This window comes from Vulpes vulpes, chromosome 14 (assembly GCF_048418805.1).
Source record: "Vulpes vulpes isolate BD-2025 chromosome 14, VulVul3, whole genome shotgun sequence".
Classification (NCBI taxonomy): domain Eukaryota; kingdom Metazoa; phylum Chordata; class Mammalia; order Carnivora; family Canidae; genus Vulpes; species Vulpes vulpes.
Window position 1 is genome coordinate 128,389,708 of NC_132793.1, and position 24,238 is coordinate 128,413,945.

Genomic DNA, 24,238 nt, shown 5'->3' on the forward strand with positions numbered 1-24,238 from the left:
ATGTATTTCAGGCGAACCTAAGTGGTGGAAATCTTCAGTGGACGGGGTTATCTATGCCCAGCCACAGTCCTTTGCTTTATCTCAAAACCAGATTAGCCCCATTCACATTTTCTGGACATCGGGCCAAGCTAGAGACACACTAAACACCATGAGTCAACTGCACAAGTGGAACTGCACGTCCCCCTCTCTGGTACCTAACCTGGGCTGACCCCTTTCCTCTGCATGGCATCACCCCTTCTGGAAGCCCGGAACTACAAAGAAAGGGATGAAAGTCTGATTTTTGGACCAGGGCTTGGCTGAGAATGCAGAGAAATCCCTTCTGGTGATTTCCCAGTATCTGCAGATGTCTTCACCATCAGACAGACCTGAGTTTGAATCCACCGCTGCAACTGACTAGTTCCAGGCTGTAGGACAAGTTACTTAATGTCATCTGTAAAGTGGGCCAAACGGTGCCTATCTCACACTGTGACAATTCAGGGGTCCTAGCACAAATGCCTGCTCAAGGAATCTGCACTGTCACGAGGATACTGTAATATCAAAATAAGCATTGGTCCACTCATCTTTTTTTTTTTTTTTAAATGAGGCCTAGAAATACATCGAGTTGTGAGGAGAATGATGATGGGACCATGTGCTTAAAATACCCTGCAAAACTCTGTAATGACCTCCTGACTTCTCTCCACTGTTGTTCCTTTTTATAAATATTGCATTTCCCTCAAGTGTCATCTCCAGTAAATCCCCGTAGTCTGTTGTGTTTTTGCAAATGTGCCAAATAATCAGCAGATCGCATTTCAAACACAATTTTCACATTCACATTACAATGTGTCCCTCCCTCCCCACAACCCCATTTGCTCTGAAATGAACCGTATATTTGATATTCTTATGCCATTTTTACATAAGATGTGTTGGTTGTGTTGGCTCTAACCTATATAATCACAAAACTTCTTTATTCCTTAAAAAAAAAGAAAACAAAAACTAGTGCTGTTTACTTAGCATAAGTTTTTTTTTTCACAGTAATATGCTCAGTTTCTCATCAGAATAATATTACTATTTTTAAATCAATTTGAATATGATCTATCATGTTTCACATGTTGTTGCCCATATGTTATTCATAGGCAAGTGCTGGTCAAATACAGGACTCCTTATAGAACAGACTCTTTTTTCAGGGTCAGACTTAAATAAATATGAGAAATCACTGGGTTAATATGTCACTTTTTAGATATTCCTCAGGGATGCAAAAAGAACTGTTTTCATTTTTTAAAAAAGTACCTGAGTCAAAAGTATGAAAACAAAGATAAACTAGGAACTTGCATTTTTTCTGGGACATTTTATACATGGAGACATTCTCTCTACAGAAATGTATTGCATTTTATTATATCTTTTGCAACTGTTTTGAAAGTGCTCGTTATTATTTTATATTTTTCTCTATTTTGTGCTATTTTATTTGTTATTATGCTATTGCTGCTGCGGTTTTAAAGATTTATTTATTCATTTTAGAGAGAGAGAGAGAGAGAATTGGGGGAGACAGAGGAAGAGAGAATCTCAACCAGGCTGCTCACTAAGTACAGAGCCCAAAGTGGGGCTTGATCCCATAACCCTGAGATCATGACCTGAGCCAAAATCAAGAGTCAGACACTTAACTAACGGAGCCACACAGACACCCCATGTCACCATTGTTTTAACAGAAAGATTTTCCTATTATCAGGCTACCTAAAATTGCTAAATGAAATAAATCCAAGAGTATTACTTTATATATTAAATATTAACCCTTTAGAACGCTTGCTATCCTAATTGTTCTGGTCAATGTTTTTAGAAGTCAAGATGCTATGAACGCATTTGGAACACCTTTAAAAGACAGGGCATGTCACGTTATGGATCCTGTGCCTCCCAGGCCCTATTCAGAACTTGTTTACAATAAACTATCTCTGGTAAGCTCACTGCAAGGCAGAAAAGGCCCGATTACCCATTTTCAGTCCCAACCCCTTCCAGAAATCTTCCAAATAATTTTCTGGAGGATTTATTTTCCAAAAAGAGATGAGCTCTTTGGTCAAGCTCAGTTATAGGAATTTATTCACCATACCTTGCTTGAGAAAAGTTTTATATACTGAAAATTATTTAAGCAAAATTCACCAAATAAATGATCCCATAACCAAGTTTAACTTCATTAGTCAAGGAATTATCATAACATAACACCCCCATCAAATTAATGGCAGGGATAGACAATCCGAAGATGAATCACTTAACATATCCTTAGCCAAATAGTAATGGAGTCTATTTTTACTTTATCTATTCAATTTCCCCCTAACAATGTGAAATTCCTGTACAAGCACAAAGCCATCTGCACTTAATCAATCACACAATCCACCCAAACATCATCAGATCCCAGGAGATGAAACAGTGTGTGTGTGTGTGTGTGTGTGTGTGTGTGTGTGTAATACATATACACACACACTTAAATAAAGTCTTCATGCAACACATTCAAATCAGGGCATATCTAAATGATGTAGAAAAAGAAGCACAGCCCTGCCAACCAGTTAAATCTCTAATTTCAAGGCAGCAGCACAGCCAGCCAGACATAGACTCCCCATCATTCCTTTTATACTCTTGATACTGATTTTGCTCCCTAGAAAACAGTTTACATTGAAGGCGTTGGTACGAGTATGACGGGAAATTTCTAAAAGAGCTCATGCATGATGAGGCATGGCTCCTCCATCTTCATAAAGAACAAGAAACACATCACCTTCAGAAAAAAAAAAAAGAAAGAAAAAGAAGAAAGAAAGAAAGAAAGAAAGAAAGAGAAAGAAAGAAAGAAAGAAAGAAAGAAAGAAAGAAAGAAAGAAAGAAAGAAAAAGAAAGAAAGAAAGAAAGAAAGAAAGAAAGAAAGAAAGAAAGAAGAAAGAAAGAAAGAAAGAAAGAAAGAAAGAAAGAAAGAAAGAAAGAAAGAAGAAAGGAAGAGCCACTCATTAGTGTTCTGTGTTCTGTGGGCCATCACTCAACCACCTCTGTCTCATCCTGTGACAACAGGAATGATGGACACTGAAAAGTGTCCTTCCTTCTCCAGTCAGCATATAGAAACCCAAAATGGTTAGGAATAGAAATAATTACAGTAAAAATCAATAAGAGTAAGTTTTACGACTATAGGCAGAGGGGAAAAAGAAGAGGTTATAAATCTCGCTGTTGGGCTCTATTTTGCAATCTTTCCTGAAGTAATTTTTTGGTTTCCAGGTGTTGGCATCTCTCCTTATTAGTCATGCTATTCCTTCAGGGTTCCTTGGTTCCCTGGGATCATTAAGCTACGAATATTGAAAAGAACATTGCCCTGGGAACCTGGTGTTCTAGACTCTAATTTCAACTCCCCCAGAAGAGTGGGTATGTTTGAGACCGGGGCCTCAGACATATACTTCCTTAAGTTTTTATTTACCGGTAAGGAAATCCTGACTTGGCCAGGTCTGTGGGGTCAATTGATAGCTTACACCGGCTATCTGGTGGCATATACTTATATATGAAATTAATGATGACAAATGCAATTGTTGGGTTTTCCTCAAAAGGAAAGGGCTGCTCTCTCATTGCAGAAAGAAATCATCTGGTGTTGGGGAATTAACAAGGGCCATACTTCATGCTATGGAAAAATAAAAAAAAATAAAAATAAATAAAATATAAAAGCTCACTTTGTGAGTTCCAAAGCATTCCTTAAGTTGATATAAAAATGGTGATATGGAGACTTCAAAACATTAAATAATTTTCCTTTTCAACACAATACTTACTAATCAGCTCTTACTCTCAACTAGGTACTGCCATGTATATGAAGGATACAGCAGTGAAAAATAATACAAAAAACCTTAAACTGCTTAAACTTTCATTCCAATGAGGGAGAGAGAAATAAGCCAAACTTATTTTGTAAATATTCTACACGCACACACAGTACATAGACACATACTCGCATGCATGCGTACATACATTCATATCCCAAGGGGGATTGAAGGGAAGAGGAGAAAGGTGGGGTGTCTGGGACCAGGAGGAAAGTGCTATTTAAATAGGGTAGTGAGGGGATCCCTGGGGGGCTCAGCGATTTAGCGCCTGCCTTTGGCCCAGGGCGTGATCCTGGAGACCCGGGATCGAGTCCCACATCAGGCTCCCTGCATGGAGCCTGCTTCTACCTCTGCCTGTGTCTCTGCCTCTCTCTCTCTCTCTCTCTCTCTCTCTCTTTCTCTGTCTCTCACGAATAAATAAATAAAATCTATAAGAAAAAATAAAATAAAATAAAATAAAATAGGTGAGGAAGTCCTCACTTCTCACTTGACCAGAAGAAGAAAAAAGGCTGAGATATGTGGGAATTTGGAAGAAACACCCCAGGAAGCAGGGCAGATTTAAGGATTCAGAGCAGCAGGTGAACCTGGCCTCGCTGCAAGAAGAGGGAAGAGGTACGTGTAGCTGAAGCTGAATGAGAGGAATGTGGTCAGAGATGTCTTTAGAGATGTGAGTCAGATCATGCACGGTCTCGAAGTTTTTGGCTTTAACTTGAAGTAAGATGGGGAGTCGCTGGAGGCTTCTGAACAGAGGAGCAATTTGAATCATATTTTGCAAGAATTACTCTGACTACAGTTTTAAAAATAGATTGCAGCAGGGGTCAGGGTTAGAAGCAGGGAGACTAATTAAGAGTCTTTAGACACTTTTTGCCATGCGGAAGAGATAGCAGAAAATTAAACAAAACAATGCAATAGCATGCATGCCCCTGTATAAAAACAAAACAAAACAAAATAACAACAAAAGCTGTTTAACAAAAATCCCCAGCATCCTGAAAAATTGGAATCACTGACCAGTTAATGTTCTCATGGTATGAATACTCATATTGAAAGGGAAAAGGCAATGTGGATTTAAAAATGCAAGTTCTTTAACAGATGATCTAAGTCCCTAATCCTTGATTTGCTTTATAGCATCCCTACGTATATTTTTCTATACCTACATAATGAAATTTATAAAACAGATATACATGCAGACAAAAGGGAAAATTGAAATCCAAATGCTTTTTTTTTTAATTTTTATTTATTTATGATAGTCACAGAGAGATAGAGAGAGAGGCAGAGACACAGGCAGAGGGAGAAGCAGGCTCCATGCACCGGGAGCCCGACATGGGATTCGATCCCGGGTCTCCAGGATCGCGCCCTGGGCCAAAGGCAGGCGCCAAACCGCTGCGCCACCCAGGGATCCCCCAAATGCTTTTTTATGTATAATGTAGCCTCTCGGGTCTCAGGATACACTAATAATTAAAGTAAGGCCTAAAACCTAAATTTAAAATATGAAAATCGTATGTAACAACTCAGTGTACTGGAACATAAAGAAAGGATGTAAAAGTATTAAGCACTGCGAGTAAGAGTCTCAGGATCCATACTCCATTGAGCCCTTGCAAAATCCTAGAAGACAAACAGAGATGAGAAACCCAAAGCTTCAAGATGTTAAATAACAGAGCAAGTAAATATCAGACATTGATTCAGATCCAGGTGTCTAATTCTAGATCTTGTTTTCTGCTCTTATATCACAGCTGCATGGTCTTTCTTAAGGCATTTTTTTTTCTATAAGTTTCCTCAAAGTAGAGATTGCACAGCCAAACAACCTAATATCTAAGAATGGTCAGTACTGTCCATAACTGGCTTTAATCTGGCCAATCTGTATTCTATTAGTTTGTTCATTGTATTTCAGGCAATGTGATGCAGGAACAGAGGTTCTTCTAATTTGTGATGAAGTGGGCTGATGAGGTTCTTCTATATTTAAATGCAAACAAAAGGCCATTAATAAAAACATTGAAGAGAAACTCCCAAAATGTCCCCTTCTCCAGTTTTTCTGAAAAATGTCCTATCCGTTAGTATCTTTTTTTCTCTTCTAGCTCTTTATAGTAAAATCCTGATTTAAATTCACTTAATTGAAACTTATCTTGAAAGGCAGGTATACACTTTTGTAAATTTCCATGGTTTGGAGAACAAATGTTTTGTCTTCCACTACCTAAATGAAGAGATTAAAAAAAAAAAAAGTTTCAAAAATAATGCTGAGGGCAGTGGGTAGCTCAGCGATTTAGCGCCACCTTCAGCCCGGGGCATGATCCTGGAGACCCAGGATGGAGTCCCACGTCGGGCTCCCTGCATGGAGCCTGCTCCTCCCTCTGCCTGTATCTCTCTCTCTCTCTCTCTCTCTCTCTCTCTCTCTCATAAATAAATAAAATCTTTAAAAATAATGATAATAATGCTGAATTCCCATGATAGACATAGGCTCTTCCCACTCCCCCCCCCCAAATCTTAGAGTGGTAAAATAAATATCATTCTAAAATTTTACTTTATTTTGTAAAAGAATTGCAATAGAGATTTAATTTAAAAGAAGCGACGTAATTAAAGAGGAAAGTCCCTGCTTATGTGTTTTAAAAGGTCAGTGTCAAAACTTGACACAAGAAAATGTGTTTCAAATTGCACCTTTTAAATTTAAATTCCTCTTTAACCATTCTCTACAAAGTCAGTCACTGCAGGAGAGGAGTACTTCAGGGATTTTAGAACTGAAAATATATCTTAAAGCAAAATAGGCTACTAGCAGCATTATACAAAAACTCAAGAGAGAACCTGACATCATTTGAATTTCTTTAAATGTGTACAATATATTTTAAAATACATTTGAAGACCAATTGGCAAAATTAAACTGGAAGTATTTTTTCTGAGTTTACTATAAAGAAAGACAATATTAAGGGATAAAACAACTGATTCACCTACAAAACATTGCAAATTAATAATTAATACTTAATCAGGACACTGCCCCTATATAATTTAGAGATCTGCTTAGTAATACATTTAATGAATCCATTTGCATTGCTTTAATACCTTTTCTCAAAGTTCAATCTGTAATGAGATCCTGCATCGATTTCCCTAACTTTTTCATTGTATTTTATATATACATGCACACACACACACACACACACACACATGCATTTTTATGGTCTTCATATAACTTGCAAGTTAGGTTTATTCTCTTTATTACTGTAGTGCTATTTATTTCATACTTGTTAATCTGTCTCAAAGCTGTACTCTCTAAAGCCCACCTAGTACAGAGATAGAGTCTTGCACTATTTTTTACATTCCCATCACGCCAAACATAATACAGGAAAGCAGATGCTAAATTCATGAGTCTTAATTAACACATTTGTTTTAATAAAAATTATGGAAAAAATAGACTCTAATCTACTCTTATACCCTTGCATTGGGAATTAAATTGGGAATTAAATGTGAAGAGCTAGTAACTTATTCCAAAACCTAAAGAATATATTTAGCTAATAAATTCACATAAAGTTTATATCATATTTTAAGCCTCAGATATCTTTCACAAGGAGTTAGGATCCACGTGATTTGCTTCCATATGTCTTTGTACCAGCTATTAAGCACAGTGCAATGAATACGAAACAAGAGTCAACAGAGATTTCTAATACAAAGGGGCTTCTTCATGTAAAAAGAATTAAGTAGGTAAAGGAAATAATTTTTGTATGCCAGAACAAAGCAAAAAAAGTACCACCAACAATTATGTTCAGAGAAGAAAGAATAGAGAAAACTGAATTGTTGCTGCATTTCACACCGTTTTAAAACAATTCACTGAATAATGAAACTAAAGGAAATCATAACTAAATGAGTCAACAATAGAAAGTCATATGATGAGTGAAATTTTTACTGTGGATCTTGTATGAAATTAAATCTCACAGAAAAATTTGGAAAACCATAATGAAAAAATGTTCAAAGTGTAGTTCAAATGTCATTTGCTTTCTTCATATATATATATATATATATATATATATATGTGCATATATATGCATTACACACTTAATATATGTATATACCCATAAGACCTATATATGTAAAACTATATTGGTAATATAGATGTAAATATAGATATTTACATACAAATGTAAACAGCAGCCATATGTAGTATAAGTAAGTTTACCTACGTGAAAAAACAGGTAATAAGAAACTATGGCATTAAAGGACATCTAACTTATCCAAATATGAAAAATAATATATAGCAGAGGTTAAAATTTTATGCTAAGTTCGGACCTAGATAAATCTAGTTATGTGACTTCGAAAAATTTACCCAAGTCTTTAAAAAAAAATGTAGACAGAGTGAAATTTACTTCCTTGCTCTATACACCTCAGTTCAGTGTCTCTTCTGGACACTCTAGGAAGCAGTACTAGTGGTATTCTCCTAGCGACGTCCACGATGTTTCCGTTGTGCTCTGTTTCCCCTACTGAGGTTATGAACTTCTTGAAGGCAGGGATAGTGCCTTACACAGCCCTACACTCCTTATCTCTAGTGTAACGTTTTACTATGTCCATACTTTTTTGGAGTAAACAAATGACATTACTTAGAGGGAACCAGAGACTGATAGAATTCTTGCAAACTTACTCAGTGAGTGGCATCCCAAAATGAATAGTTCAATTTTTTACGAATGCCTTGGTCTGCCTCCCTTTTAAAAATTTCAGAGTTGCAAATAAATATGCAACCAATGAAAAGTAATGTTTTTAAAAAAAACCAGATTTTTCTCCATGTTTAAAAACATCAATTTCAATAACCAACAGTCCAATTACTTTTTCATAGGAGGGGCTGTATCCTTTAGGTCTGAAGATGATGCTACCACCTACCATAAAAATGGCACAGCCTTTGGCTCCCCTATACACTCAGTATGACAGATCTGTAAAAGTTCTATTCAGAGTAGAACTAGAATACAAGATTCTGACTGAGTTGCCTCATCTTAGATGTGTTCACCACCAGTAGCCCAATATATCTTCATAATGCTTAGAATTATGTTTCCTTCATTTTCTAATTAAGAGCCTGATTATATTTATGACAGAGAATTTAATATGTGCATGTGTACTTAGTCAAAAAATGAAATTCATCAGCTCACATACTATTCACTACCACTTTTATAATAATAAGAAAAATGTAGGTAGCCTTAATGTTATTCTCTCAAAATAAATGAGAGGAATAATGTTTTCCCTTCATTACATGAGAGGGGAAAGAAAAGAGAGCACAGAGAATAGGGTTTAGAGAATGAGGGGAGAACATACCTTTCAAGGAACTAAGTAAAACTGGAATGGAATAAAAACAATAGTTTATAGCTTGATTGAAATTTTACTTTACACTCTAAAAGTTGGAAAATAGCTTAACAGAATTTACCAGTATGAATTATGATAGGACTCACTTGTCGAATTTGGGTTTTGAATTTGCCCTGGAAAGTTCATTGACTTATTAGCAAACACTGTACACAATATACATAAGAATTCATATTTTGACTAGAGCGTTGAGGTAATTCTGATTGAATTTCTGGGGCAAAAATGATTTCATTACCTTAAATGTAATTTTGAGATGCCATATTGTTGGAAATATTTCCAAAATGTATATGGAGAGTGATAAATAGTGGTAAACTTATAGTTACTGATATGTAAAGACTTTGGGCCTTGAAGACAGTCTGTAAGCCATACTATACCACCCACCCTACTCCCAAACAGATGTCACAGAGGAGACAATTGAGAATTTTCCAATGGTAGACGTTTAAACAGATGTATTTGCTGTAACCATCTAGTTCTAAAGCTTTAATTCTCAGGAATCTTAAAGATTTAGAAGCAGGTGTTTTATTCCCCATTCTTGGAATAGGCAATGTCTTCTCTTATGTAGGTTGTCCTTTGCATATACTTGCCTCTGTCCACTGAACTGAAAACATTAATTAAGGGACATGATTTGTGCGCCTCTTAATTACCTCACTCTACTCTTTTGCAAGTCTGGGCCTTGGCTTTGTCTAATCTTCCTCCTGTCCTCTTCCTAGTGAAATGGTCCTATTATTTTAAGGTCCCCTGCAGGTGCTCTGAATCTTTTCCTGACCCCTTTCTGACTTCCACTTGTCTCCAAAGAGAGCCATAGTGGGACTTTCACAGACCCTCGGCTCTTTTGCCTTTGTGAAATACTTTCATCTTTAGAAAATCTTACAAATTACATATTATGACTCCGTGGATATAAAGATGAATATGCTAATATTGCATATTAAAACATTTTATTTGACCTAAGAAGTTCTTGTTTTCTTATGATTTTAAAAGAAATTAAATTGGGACACCTGGGTGGCTCAGCAGTTGAGCATCTGCCTTCAGCCGAGGGCGTGATCCTGGAGTCCTGGGATCAAGTCCCACATTCGGCTCCCTGCATGGAGCCTGCTTCTCTCTCTGCCTGTGTCTCTGCCTCTCTCTCTCTCTCTCTCTCTCTCTCTGTGTGTGTCTCATGAATAAATAAATAAATTCTTTAAAAAAATAAATTAAATCATCGTCATGGGTTTTTAAAAGTACTGTGGGTCCAAATATTGTACCTACCACGCCCAAGGAAAGACACCTCAGTACATCCCTCCTGTTGCCAGAGTTAAAGATTCTACACGACGTTATCCCCAAAGCACTTTATCAGTACTCAGAACAGTGCCAAGCCAAGAGTAGCCCCTAAGAAATGTTTGTTGAATGTTGATCAATATTTCACCCTTTCTTAATAGGTAATGATTATGTCTTACCTCCCTAAAACTTGTAAGTTCCGCAAAGAAAGGGCCAAGGCCTTATGCACTTTTGTATATCTACAGACTCATAAATTATTTGGTATACACTAAATATCTGTTGATTCAAATTGAATGAAATTGTGCTTATCTCTGCCAACTCCTACCAGATGCCACTGACTGCCACTCTGAAAGAAATATTCTTTCAAGTAGAGGGTACAGCATCCTTCCCATTGAGAGGAATGTGTGAAGTTTCTGGTTGTCATTCAGATGTATTCAGTTGTCCCAACCCCAGATTTGACTTGAAATGGCCGAACAGCAAGAAATTATTCCTAGCTGCGATCCATTACAGAGTCATCACTGGATTTTATGAGTCACGTCCTTATATCGCCACAGTGCCTTTACCTTGACTGCTAAGGGTTAGCCATAAGTCTCAAAACGAAAATACAAAAAAGAAATGACAGAATGAGAAACTGTCTTACGACTTCTAATTTACAAGAGCTTGCATCGATTATTTATTATATATTCATGTATTCATTATAATAATAAAATGTATTTTTATCATTTATTTCCAATGAGTATAAAAGCACAAAAAATATCTAAGAACTTGTATATGGGATATAATAATAACTGCAGATCTAATTAACTAGGAGCTATTTAACATTGTCCTATATCAACTTCCTACTTTAAAATAAACTACACAGGTTCCTGGGTGGCTCAGGCGGTTGGGCATCTGACTCTTGGTTTGGCTCAGGTCATGATCTCAGGGTCATGAGATTGATCCCCCTCATGGGCTCTGTGCTCAGCAGGCGGTCTACTTGAGATTCTTTCCCTCTCCTTCTGTCCCTCCTGCCACCCATGTACTCTCTCTCTCTCCCTCTTAAATAAATAAATAAATAAATAAATAAATAAATAAATCTTTAAAAATAAAATAAACTACATACATAACCTACTTGTATACTCATTCATTTAACTGACATGTAATAAATGCCTGTTACAGGTATCACAGCAGGTATGAAGAATTACATGTTACAGCAGATCTCAATCCAGTGAGACAAGCTGTCCCTTGCATTACATTTTGATCATTATTAGGAGAGGTGAACATTTGTGCCGGAGAAACATGAGGAGCTCCTAATTCTGATTCAAGTTGCAAGTGAGGAACTTCAGGTGTTTTTTGCTGTTGTTTTTTTCTTCCAAAACTATCAGGTTTGTTTGTTTTTTTTTTAAACCATCAAATGACATTTCTGACTACAAAAGTCATGAAGAAAGAGCTAAAAAACCAAAGTATAAAGAAGAAATAACTTGTCACCTAATCCCACCATACAGACTTGAGCTACATACTGAAGAACAATGAAAAAGAGATATGCATTCCAGGCATGTACAAAGGCAAATAGGCAAGGGATGGCATCACGAAGCCAGAAAAGGTGCTAGAACATTAGAGCCAAGGGCACAGTCGGCCTCATATATAATGTAAACCAGATCTACCCACTCAGCCTCTGTGGAGCAGGTCATTCTGGGATCAAAGCAGAAGGCAAGCAGGAGAATTGGTTTCTCCCTGTGGGTCTGCACAAAAGCCCCCCGTGCAGCAGGAGGGGTGAAGTTAGTGAATATTCACAAACTTCCAAGGGACCAAAGCTCAGAATAAAGCAGAGCTGGAGCAACTCTACATCTTCTTCCTCCTCGGTGAGAAGATATTTCAGGCGAGGCGGACGATGAAGATTGTCCTATTTCAGCAGGCCACGTGTGATAACTCTCTCTGCCTTCCGCAAGGGACTTTTACAAAATACGTTCACACTTTTCATTTCCTTAATTCTTCATGTCAGCACTAAAGACCAACAGAGAGGTCATTTCCGGGCAGCAGGTGGGGGGTGGGGAGTGGGGGCGAGGGGCCAGGGGCCTGAAGAGCAATATGGAGCAATATGCCTAAATTTTATTGTGACTACTGCATCACATACCTCACCGTGAACCTCCATCTGTGAGAAAGACACACTGCAATGGTAGGAAACACAAAGAAACTGAAAGACTACGGTCAGGAATGGATGGAGGAGCAGGTGCAGAGCCTCATCAACAAAACCACTGCATTGCAGCAGGAGAAGCTATCTCCCAACTCCATTGCTGCTCCTCCTCCTGCAGGGGCAATGGTCCCACCTCTTCCCAGTCTCCTGGGTCCTCTTCACCCTGGTATGATGCCAGCACCCTATGTAGGGGGACTTCCCATGATGCCAATGAAGGGCCCTCCTCCCCCTCCGATGATGCCAGTGGGACCTGCCCCTGGAATGAGGCTGCCTATGGGAGGCCATATGCCAATGACGCTGGAGCTCCCAATGATGAGACCACTCCCCTGTCCCATGATGGTGCCCACCTGGCCAGGAATGACTCAACCAGACAGACAGAGATGGAACCTCTTTATATCCATTTTTTAAAAGATTTTATTTATTTATTTATTTATTTGAGGGAGAGACCAAGGCAGAGCACCAGCTGAGGAAGAGAGAGAGGGAGATGGAGAAGTAGACTTCCTGATGAGCAAGGACGCCCATCCCCAGCTCAATCCCAGGACCCCGGGGTCAAGACCTGAGCCGAAGGCAGACACTTAACCAGCTGAACCTCCTACACACCCCTACACCTACTTTATATTATTTGTTCTACTTCACCAGGAGATCATGGTGTTATAGCCTTGGGTGTTTTCTAACAGCATGACAAGGAAGACTTGTTCCCCCTTCTTATCAAAGAGAGAACAATTTTTCAGGAAAGTTGGCAGGATCAAAAAAAAAAAAAGCAATTTTCATTTGTATTATGAAATGTGAAGATAAAATAAAATGGTCAACTGCTCTAGTTTAAAAAAGTAAAAGTTTAAACTAATGAAGACTAGCAGAGAGATTCATCCCACTTGACCATCACAGAAATGAAGTCTCAGAGAAATGCAGAACTTGGCTCCAGGTCAGAGTTTCAAACTACCAGAATCAGAACTAGCATTTCCTTTTCCCTCTTTTCAGTGCAGAGACCTTAATATTCAAGGCCTAAGAGTCCTACAGTGGAAAACTCAGAGAATTTGGAGGCCAGGGGGGAGCTGATACTGCTCCCCAAATTATTAATTTTGAACATTCTTTTTTTGTCTTAATTTATTTAGATAATTCCTTTAATTTTCCATTTTGTTGAGTATATGTAGCTACATCATTAATCCAATTTGATTTTTTAAAAGGTTAGAGGCTTAATAGGGAAAAAGAAAAGAAATGATAAACTCTATTTTTCCAGATACATTTGTAAGCTTTTCAATAGTGAGTCAAATATGAATATTTCATAATTGCATATTTTCTTTTGGGGGGCCAATAGCCATTTAATATAGAAACCATTAATAGAATTACCAGATGGGTGCTTTATTTGCTTTTAAAGTGGTTACAAATAGTAGCAATTAGTCATTGATGAAGACCTCTAAGTTGAGAGGTTTTTCATAATTCAGCACTATGATAATTTTTGGTATCATCTGCAAAACAATAAATACAAAAACGTTTGTAAAAAGCAACATATGTCTTGACAATTTTCTAATTATCTGTGTGTAAAACACTCAATTTCTTCTGCAGAGACGGAACTTCTCACATGACACATTTGTACTCCAAAGCCTACAAAAGATTACTAGAAATTAGTGAGGCCATATTTCTACAATTTGTTTTTATCTCATTCTACCCAGTTAGAGTCCAGAGTTGTGTTTATTTTTCCCACAAAAAGAGGTAACTGCTTTTATGAAAAACAGGCGGAGGATGGGTGTTGAACTGAGAGCCTGAGTTTAGTCAGAAATAGCATTAAAAACTCGATTCCACACTTTTCAGCGAAAATAAGAGGGGAAGGATGCCAGATGGAAATCGTCCAAATGGTGTTCTTTTAGGAATTGTGCCTAAGTTATCCTGAAGGGGGAAAAAAAAATAAGAAGAAAGAGAGGGAGACTCCAACAGGATGCCCTGAAAAAGTTTTCTGCTTTACTTGTCAATAAAGAAGCAGAAAACAGTTCTAATTCAAACATCTTAACAAATCTATAAAAGGAAAGAAAAAAAGAAAAAGAAAAGAAAAAAAGAAAAGAAAAGAAAGAAAAGAAAAGAAAAGAAAAGAAAAGAAAAAGAAAAGAGGAGAAGAGAAAAAGAAAAGAGGAGAAGAGAAAAGAAAAGAAAAAAGAAAAGAAAAGAAGACAACTACTGAATATTTTAGACCAGGAAATACAACTTAGAGTGACTTTTTTGTGATATTTGAAATCTATCAATTATTCTCTCTCTCTCTCTCTCTTTCCAATCAATGATAATTGCATTTAACCTCTTCTTGATATGCTTATTTATTTCTTCAGTGCTGGAATCTCTTCTACCCAACCCACAGCCCTTGTACATGTTTGGCGCTCACTCATCTTCTGCAGACACCAACACAGAGACGTGCCTCCATGTCTGCCCACCTCTCTCTCCCACAGCAGCTGAGAAAAGAAACCACCCCTGTCACTCTAGGCTCCCCAGGGGCCCACTGTCACTGCACATGTTTTTGTCCTTTTGGGAAAAAAAAAAAAAAAAGACCTAGGTTGAGACCTCCCTTGCTTGTAAGTCTCCAAAAACTTAGGCTCTAATTAGGCATCTCACTCTGGAATTTACAAAATATTTCAGATCAGGAAGCTTCTCTTAATTGGAATTTTGAAAACGTTCCAGGAATCACCAAATTTCCTTTTTCACAAATAGATTGGAGATTGTGACAATATGTGCTGGGTAAGGCCTAGGAATGCAATATTTAGTCAGAATGCTTTGCTTCATCAGATTTTTAAATAAACAACCAGGATCCAGATATATAGTATTTGTGGTTTCAGATTCCATTTTGAAAGTCTAATTCCACATTCAAAGGCTTTGACAGGGGAAATCTTTTGGCCTGTTCGAGTGACAGGAGAAAGAGTCGGAGTGGTTCTGCTGACAGTGGAAGACTTGGGGTCTCAGAGGCACACTGCGTCTCAACCAGGGCATGCTTGCAGAACACTTTGGGAGATTGGATTTTATTCTCCTTGCAATGGAAAACCACTGGAGAATTTTAAATAGTGGAAAGATAAATTTACATTGACACATTAGAAGGATCACTCCACAGGAGACTGTATTGTGGCCATTACAGTAGAATCGGAGACACAACAGATGTTGGTGACTTGAGCTACAGTTTAGAAGCTGAGGTGGTGAAAAGTGATGAGATTTCATATAGGTTTTTGAGGTGAAGGTAAGAGAAACTACTGATCGGTTGGGGTGGCATTATAGAGGGAAAAGAACAAAAGATGATCTCTGTGTTTGTTTGTTTGTTACCCTAAACAAAGCAAGAGGATGTCAGTACTATTCACTCAGGAAGATAGATGAAGAGAACAAATTAAGGTATGTGAGGGGAAAATGAATGGTTCTGCCTTTGATCTGTTGTGTTGGTGATGACATTAATAACTAACATTGGGGATGCCTGGGGGGCTCAGGGTTGGGCACCTGCCTTTGGCTCAGGGCATGATCCCGGAATCCAGGGATCGAGTCCCACATCGGGCTTCCTGCATGGAGCCTGCTTCTCCCTCTGCCTGTGTCTCTGCCTCTCTCTCTCTTTCTCTATGTTTATCATGAATAAATAAATAAATAAATAAATAAATCTTTAAAAAAATAAAAAATAAAAAAAACTAGCATTGGTTGAGCACTTAATATTCTAAGTCAAGTGGTTTTATTTATAAATATATATTACTTTATTATATTATAAATATATATGTGTATATATATATATATATCACTTTATGTTGCTTATTTATTTAATCCTCCCAAGGACCCTGGGAAGTAGTTATTGTTATTCTCATTTTAGACATAAGGAAAGGAGGGACCCCTGGGTGGCGCAGCGGTTTGGCGCCTGCCTTTGGCCCAGGGCACGATCCTGTTGACCTGGGATCGAATCCCACGTCGGGCTCCCGGTGCATGGAGCCTGCTTCTCCCTCTGCCTGTGTCTCTGCCTCTCTCTCTCTCTCTCTCTGTGTGTGTGTGTGTGTGTGACTATCATAAATAAAAAAAATTTAAAAAAATGTTTAGACATAAGAAAAGGAAAGTATGGAGAAACGTGCCCTACTCAGCCAAGCAGAATCTGGTGCCAGGACCTACTCTAGAACCACCACCTAGAACTATTGTAGAAACTACTGCCTTTACCAGTGGAAAATCCAAGTAGGTAGCTGTGTTGAGTATGGATCCCAGAGAGAAGTCTGGGATGGTGATATATGTGAACAGGATCCTGGAGTAATGCACGACTTCTACATCTCATCGAAGCAGCATAGGGCACTAAGCAGCCATAGTCCGCAATGGAAGAGGAAAACCAAGTGAATACGGTGATATGACTTAATCAAGGGAGAGGGAGTGAACAATGGGTTCAAATGCCAAGATTTAGACCGGGAGACTGAACTGACCACCGGATTCAGTACAACAAATTCTGATGAACCTGACAGAGCCCAGTCAGTGGAATGGAAAGACCGGACACCCATATCATGGATTTCAAAACTTTCTTATGTGAGCAAGTGGGGAATGACCATGTGGGCACCACTCTGACAAGTTTGGGTGAAGGAAATCAGAAACTGTAACTGGAGGGGGCACCTAAGTGAGAGATTGGTGTGCACGTGTGTATGGTTACTTGGCTTCTTTGTGTTTAAGATAGGTTACAGCCACATGTTTAAGTAAAAATCAGCATGACCTAACAGAGGAGAAGAAATGTATCTACTAGAACCTATCTTAGGGTGAATGCAAATTAAGTTTCCGATGCATGGGAATTCCATGTATAGGAGTGTTAAGTTTTATTCACGTAGATTTCACTACATGCTAGAACACTGTTGAAACCAGTAATCATCTTCCTATCTCAGGCCATAAAAGAAAGAGGGGCATTCCCTTGAACTTCCCCTTCTGTTCTGGGACTTTGTTCTATTATCTTAATTCAATAAGCCCTATATCTACAAAGCCCCAACAATCAAACTAACTCTCTTCAAAATCTTGTTATCTACAAGTATTTCATCAATTCACTTGATTAATTTGGGGACTGGCTTGTTTATGTTTTTTTTTTTCCCCCTTCTATCACTTGTCACTTTGCTAGATAATTTGGATGACTCCCTCATCTATTTAGCTTCAAAATTCTTTTTCCCCTATATTCTAGTGACAATCATTTCTGCTCAGCTTTGACAATCCACACCCATAGATACAAAATGGAGTGTTTCTACACAAAAAGTGTTCCACTATTATATGCATAATTGTGAAATTCTCTCCTCTAATCCCCTATCCCACTTGCTCACACCCACAAAAGCTCTTCATAGGCTTCAGAAGCTTTGCCTCTCCATTTTCTGGCAATCTCCAATTCTTCCTAGCTTGACTGCCCCAAACACCATACTTTCATGGGTGCAATTGATTCTTCCCTTCTTTGACCTCCTCTCACAGCTGCCTTGCCAATCCCATTACCAAATCATACCACCATCTGTTTGCTCTCCTCCTCCTCCCAGACTGCCAAGAGTTAGTGAGAAAATTGAATAACCACGCTGATCGACTCTGCTACAGATTTATGATTTCCACTGTCAGCTGAACTCTCGGTGCTCAGCAGCCCTGTTACACACTCCTACTTGGCTGGCCTCCCCATTCCACAGAGCAGCTGTTCCCACCACACCCTCATCAGATGCTCCCCTTTCACCCTCACTCCCCTCAACATCAACACACTATTTCACCTCCTACTGCTGAGAAGATTGTGGCCATTAGGCGTGAACCCCCTCCACTTCCGTCCTCTACTTCTCCAAATTTGCCTGCATCTTTATTCATGGGAACTTCATTTTGCAACTCAGAAGAATCCTCCTTATTTTATCCATTTGACCTTTTGATTCCACTCCTTACTGCCTCTGACAGGATCTTATTTCATCACTGGGCTCTCTTTTCTGTTCAACCTATAAACCTCTTTCTTTCAACCTATAAACCTATCTACATTTCTCTACTTTGTTAAAAAAAAAAAAAAATCTTCCTCATTTCTTCCACCACCAAATTGCAGTTTCCTTTTCCCTCCTGCAAATGTCTTGGCAAAATACCTTGCATTAAATGGTTCTGCTTACTTAAAACTGTCTCCATGAAACCCGATGTACTCTTACCTGGCTGCCATACTGGTCCATCTATTAGAAATGCTGTATTAGGAGTGTTTTCTCACTCTTCAATTTTGTCGTTCTGAATGCTGGGAGTTTGGTTTTAATATCAATTCATTCACGTAGTAATTGCTTAAAGTTGGGCAAGGTATTGAACTTCTCTAAGATTTACCTCCCTCATTTTTAAATTAGAGATGCATGGGTCACTTTTAAAGATAGCCAGGTTTCCTTTGAGCAAATTACTTTTTACCCACTGAATTCAGGCTAGTAAGACTGTTATTCAAAGTGTGTTGCCCTTCCTTAACCAAAGGGTTGATAAGCCACTCCAAAAGGACATTTGGGCATTCCCTCTTTGGAGCCTGAAAAGTAAACATAGTGATGAAATACATTAGCATAATTGGCTTTAGGCCATTCCAGGAGTAGTATCTGAAAGAGAGAGTTTACCAATTCCTACTAAACCCTGAATTTATCTCCACCCTCATTTTCCAGAGCATGTTCCTTCATCCTCCATTAGTACCATCAGAGGTCCATCTCATTGTTCCCAAAGCTATCTTTGGTTTAAAACATTAAGTTCGAAATTTGGTTTCTATTGCAAATTGTGTTATTAGTACTAGACCAGCTGATCTGTGCAATATTTTTAGTGTAAAATCCAGTGCCTAATAACAGGCAAGTCATTTTTTACTATTATTATTGTTTTTGATATTGTTATTAATAGTATGTCTACTCCACTCATACTGAAACACTTTCCACCTTGGCGTTTCATCACACAGTTTCTCCAGATTCCACATTTACTTTGGTTCTCCTTTATGTGATCCTCGCTATGGCTCATCAAGATTGGCCCTTTGCCTCCTTCTGTTTTCACTCTCTGCCTATATTCCCAGGGCCCTCATATACTTGTACGGAGTCACCTGTCCCTAAATGTACAAAAGCTCTTCAACTTTTTCCCTTCCCAATCTTACCTTCCTACATTTCAAATTCCACCTTTTTTTTTTCTCCAAATTCCACTTTTTAATTAAAAAGTTCAAAATGAAAATCTGAAACAAACTTCTTCTCCATCTTATTTTTCTCTCTTCTTTCTTCTCCAACCTCCAATCACATACCAAATACTGTGTATCCTTCCGTCCATACACATCTTGAGCTATGTCCACAGCATGCAACAGAATCACATGAGAGGCTTTATCCAACTGTACTAGTCCCTCAACAAGTCTCTTTTCTCTATCACTTTTATTAGAAACTGCCCTCCATTCCACCAACAGTGCCATCATTCTAAAACACTTACTGTGTTATACCTTGGCTCGAAAACTTTCGGTGACTTTCAAATACTTATAGTAGAAACCCACACTGCTAGACATAAAATTCAAGGCTGTTCTTCAGCTGAATCTATTTGCTCTTTCCAGTTCATACTGAGTCATGCATCCCATGTCTCCTACACTCCAACCACACTGGGTTATGTAACTTTACCAAATATACAAAGAATTTTGATGTTTTCATTATTTTGCTCCTGATATCTTCTCCAGTTGAAATGAATTTCTTTCCTGCTTAGTGTAAGTGAACTATTAACTATTGAGGGTTCAACTAAATAGTTTCTTTTTTTATTTTTTTTTAATTTATTTCTTTGAGAGAGAGAGAGAGAGAGCCACCAAGAGAGAAAGAGAGAACACAAATGAGGGGGAGGGGCAGAGGGAAAGGAAGAAGCAGACTCCACGCTGTGCATGGAGCCAGAGGCAGGGCTCCATCCCACTAGCCTGGGATGGGTCATGGCCTGAGCCAAAGGTAGATGCTTAATCGACTGAGCCACCCAGACATGAAATATGTCCCAAATGTCTTCACTTTCCCTCTTAAACTTTGTCGTCCTATATGTATGACACATCTGCCTCTCTTGGTTTGTTGAAAGCATAGATAGTATCTTTCCCATATTTATATTTCCACCCTCAAGCACAGTTTCTGGGCTAAATCATGTATTAAATAACTACTATCAAGTTTGGTGATCTTCAGAATAGAAAAATACATTCTGAAATATATATAATGCATATTCAAATATACATTTGAATATATGGAAGGTATATGTGAAGGAAATATATGTTTCAAAATATTTTATATAGATAGATATCTAAATAGATAATGTGTGTGCATCCAAAATAATCTAACACTTTTATACCTTTATATTCCATTGGTTAATGCTTCTGCTAGTCAATAAGTGACTAAACACAGACATTAGTATTCCTGATAGACATTACTGATGATACCAATAAAGGTTATATTCTGAATTTGCAAACCAAGCATTAAGGAAATCCTAAATTGTACCCAATGATAAGATATTCTGACAATATGTTATATCAGAGGTTGTACCCTTTCATACTGATATTAGCTAGAAAATTTTAAATTGTCACACCATAGGTGACAGCAACATTAAAGGCATGATGGCATTCCTCCTGAAACCCATCAAAAACAATAAACATTTCAAACAAAAATACCATCTCTTGTAAAAAATTATATGATAAAGTATACTGAATATGATTTATACAGGATTTTACATAAATTTCATGATAAAGCATAAAACAGGTATTTTGAATATTGTATATGACAAATGTGGACATTTATGTATAGAATCACGGGTTAAACACTTTGCATACATACATTATGTGCAACCTCTGCAATACGTGGAATATTAATAATGGCTTCAGCAACACAGAATGACTTTACAAGACACTTTTCTTGAAAGATTTAACAATATAAGTACCACACATTAATCATTATTCATAGAGCAGGGTTTACTAAATTCTTGAAACACTAGATAGCCCCTGGCAGGCTCTGGGCCCTTTCAGCTCTAACAGGAGGCAGCTGACTTTCCTTGACTGCAAGTCAAAGACCAGAAAGAAAACATCCAGGCAAAAAGCATCTAATCTAATAGAATATCTTCTAATTGGAATTAAAGGTGAAAAGAGAGAAATAGAGGAACAAGAAGAGTAACTCCACAGCCTGTGCCCTTCAATATTGATGATCCTTAAAATTTCACTGTCATGGAACTGCCAGAACTGTCTTACTACAAATGAAATCTTATGATTTTTTTTTTCAAAGAAAACAGCAAATCCCATAAACTACAGGACTGTGAAAATCATATCTGCACTATTTGTGGCATAAATTCTTTTTTTGTAATGCTATGAAGCACAAAAGGCAAACAGAAATCATTGAAAATACTTTAATAATACGCTGCAAAATAAAAAACAAATAAAAATACTTCTGGATAAGGTGTGAAATAAATCCAGCTTATAACTTGGGCAGTGAGTTCGGCAATGATAGAGGTAAACACAAATTCCATCGATTTGATGAGTGATGATTCTTTTGCCTTCCGCCTCAAGATAGCCTCCATGGCATGACTTCATTTGAGATCACAGCTTGACATCAAGGAAAGTCTCTTTTGACAGTATTAGAGAAAAAGAATTTATGGTAAAATCATGCTTTATGTCTATCCTGAAATATCATAGAGACTTGGCATATTGTCACACATAAACCGTTCAAGTTGAACTGAACTCCATGTGCAAAGAATGGCTCTGTGTATATTGATTTTAGAAACCATGCATTAAAATGTATTTTGTGGGCTCCTGGATAGCTCAGTCGGTTAGGCGGTTGCCTTCAGCTCAGGTCATGATCCCGGGGTCCTGGGATGGAGCCCCACAGCGGAATCCTTTCTCAGTGGGGAGACTGCTCCTCTCTATCTCTCTGCCTGTTGCACCCCCTGCTTGTGTTTTCTCTCTCTCTCCATCAAATAAATAAATAAAATATTTAAATAAATAAAATGCATTTATTTTGATATTAATTCTACTAATCCCTCTACTACAGAAATAAGTCTCTAGGGTAGAGCACTATACTGGTGCTATGAAAGGCTCAAAGAGAGCAGTAGTCTCCACAACTTCATATTCCACATAAAGTATGGCAACTAATGGCACAGCGTTCCAAGTCCAACGTTAAAGTGCAACCCAAGTCCCTTTAGGTTTATTTGTTTCTTCTCTCTCTGGGGCTCCTTCACACTGCTTTGAAAGTAATTTCCCTAACAAATCAGGATCTCCGCTCCCCCTGTCTTTATAGAACTCAGCTGTTGGACTCCATTTCTCCTCACATCAAGTTGTATCTCCATAACATGAATCTAATGCCTTATACATTTGGATCTATTTTCCAGCCTCCTTGTATACCATCCTGCCTTGGCACCCGCTCGTTGTCCACCAGAGGACATGCCTTCCTTTCAGCACCATGTAGTTCTCACATCTGGGAAACACAAATTTATCTTGCTAGCAACAGAGTTCCTGCAATAAAGTAGATCCTGGGTGACGCAGAGGATTGCAAGTTCTAACAGTGTTCATGTGATTTAGGATATATGTAGGTACATATAAATATGTGCATATTACCTCACCTGGGTTATGCAGCATTTAATATTTTGTAGTAAGGCAATATCCCCACTACCTAATCTAGTGTAGGAACTCAATAAATATTTATTGAATGACTAATAGTTATACACTTTATTGAATGCCTTAGAATCACATAAAATTCCCATTTATAGTATCAAATGAATTCAATCAAGCATCTGCTAATCTACTATAAGCAAGGCACTTTGCTAAAAACTGGAAGGAGACAGTAAATATGAATCAGACTTGAACCTTCCCAGGGAGGAGATTATAGTGTAGGAAAGAAATATGCATAAGCACAAAATATTCCATCATTAAAGACAGGAAGAGTCAGGTAGCATAAAATCACAGAGGAAAGTGGCTTAAAATTATCACTAACAACTTGCTCACCAGGAAAAGAGGGAAGGTAGGATTCATGCATGTAAAGTTAGAAAGCCAGAGAATTGCTGTAGGAGTAGTAGTAGAGGTTAAGATAAACTAGCAGGAAAAAAAAAAAAAAAAAAAAGATAAACTAGCAGGAAAGCATAAAGCGGGTAAAGTCACTTGAAAGTCACCAGGCTTAGCTGGAAAATAGGGTTCAGGGAAAGGATGAATGGAAAGTAAGAATGGGAGAGGAGAATTAGAGTCAGAGGAATATAATTCTAAATTAAGGGATTTGAAATTTAGTTACTAGAAATTGATAGGCACTTAGTGTTCCTGAGCATGGCCTAAGAAGCAGTAGTTGTCCTGTCCTTGCACTTTGGGCAGCAGTGTACTCAATACTTCAGCCTTCACTGTAATATCTCAATCCGCTGTGTGTAATTTGTACACAAACATGAATAAGACTTCAACTATACTTTCCATGCCTATCCATGATCTCTTTTATAGCCTTGAACAATTACTAGTAGCACACACACACACACACACACACACACACACAGAGATAGAGAGAGAGAGAGCTTTTTCTTTTTAAATACATATTGTTATGATCCAATATTGCTAGATGGCACAGTGAATGGGATAATTTCTAATAACAGTCATTAAGGTGTATCAATTTCAAATTCAACTAAACAATGAGTAATGGCAACTACTGGAGGACAGTGGTAGACCTTACAGCCACCTACATGAAAAGTAATCAATTTTAAAGATCCAACGGTAATATATCTTTTAAAACAAGTTGAAAGAAAAAAAAATGCAGGAAAA

General features: G+C 37.9%; 1 protein-coding gene and 1 pseudogene across 8 annotated transcripts in view; one reads left to right on the forward strand and one right to left on the reverse strand.

Moving 5' to 3' along the window:
• PCDH7 (protocadherin 7) overlaps positions 1-24,238 on the reverse strand; it is a 413,531-nt gene that overhangs the window by 315,421 nt on the left and 73,872 nt on the right. The gene's annotated exons all lie outside the window — the stretch shown is intronic.
• On the forward strand, positions 12,460-12,963 carry LOC112918485 (U1 small nuclear ribonucleoprotein C-like; annotated as a pseudogene).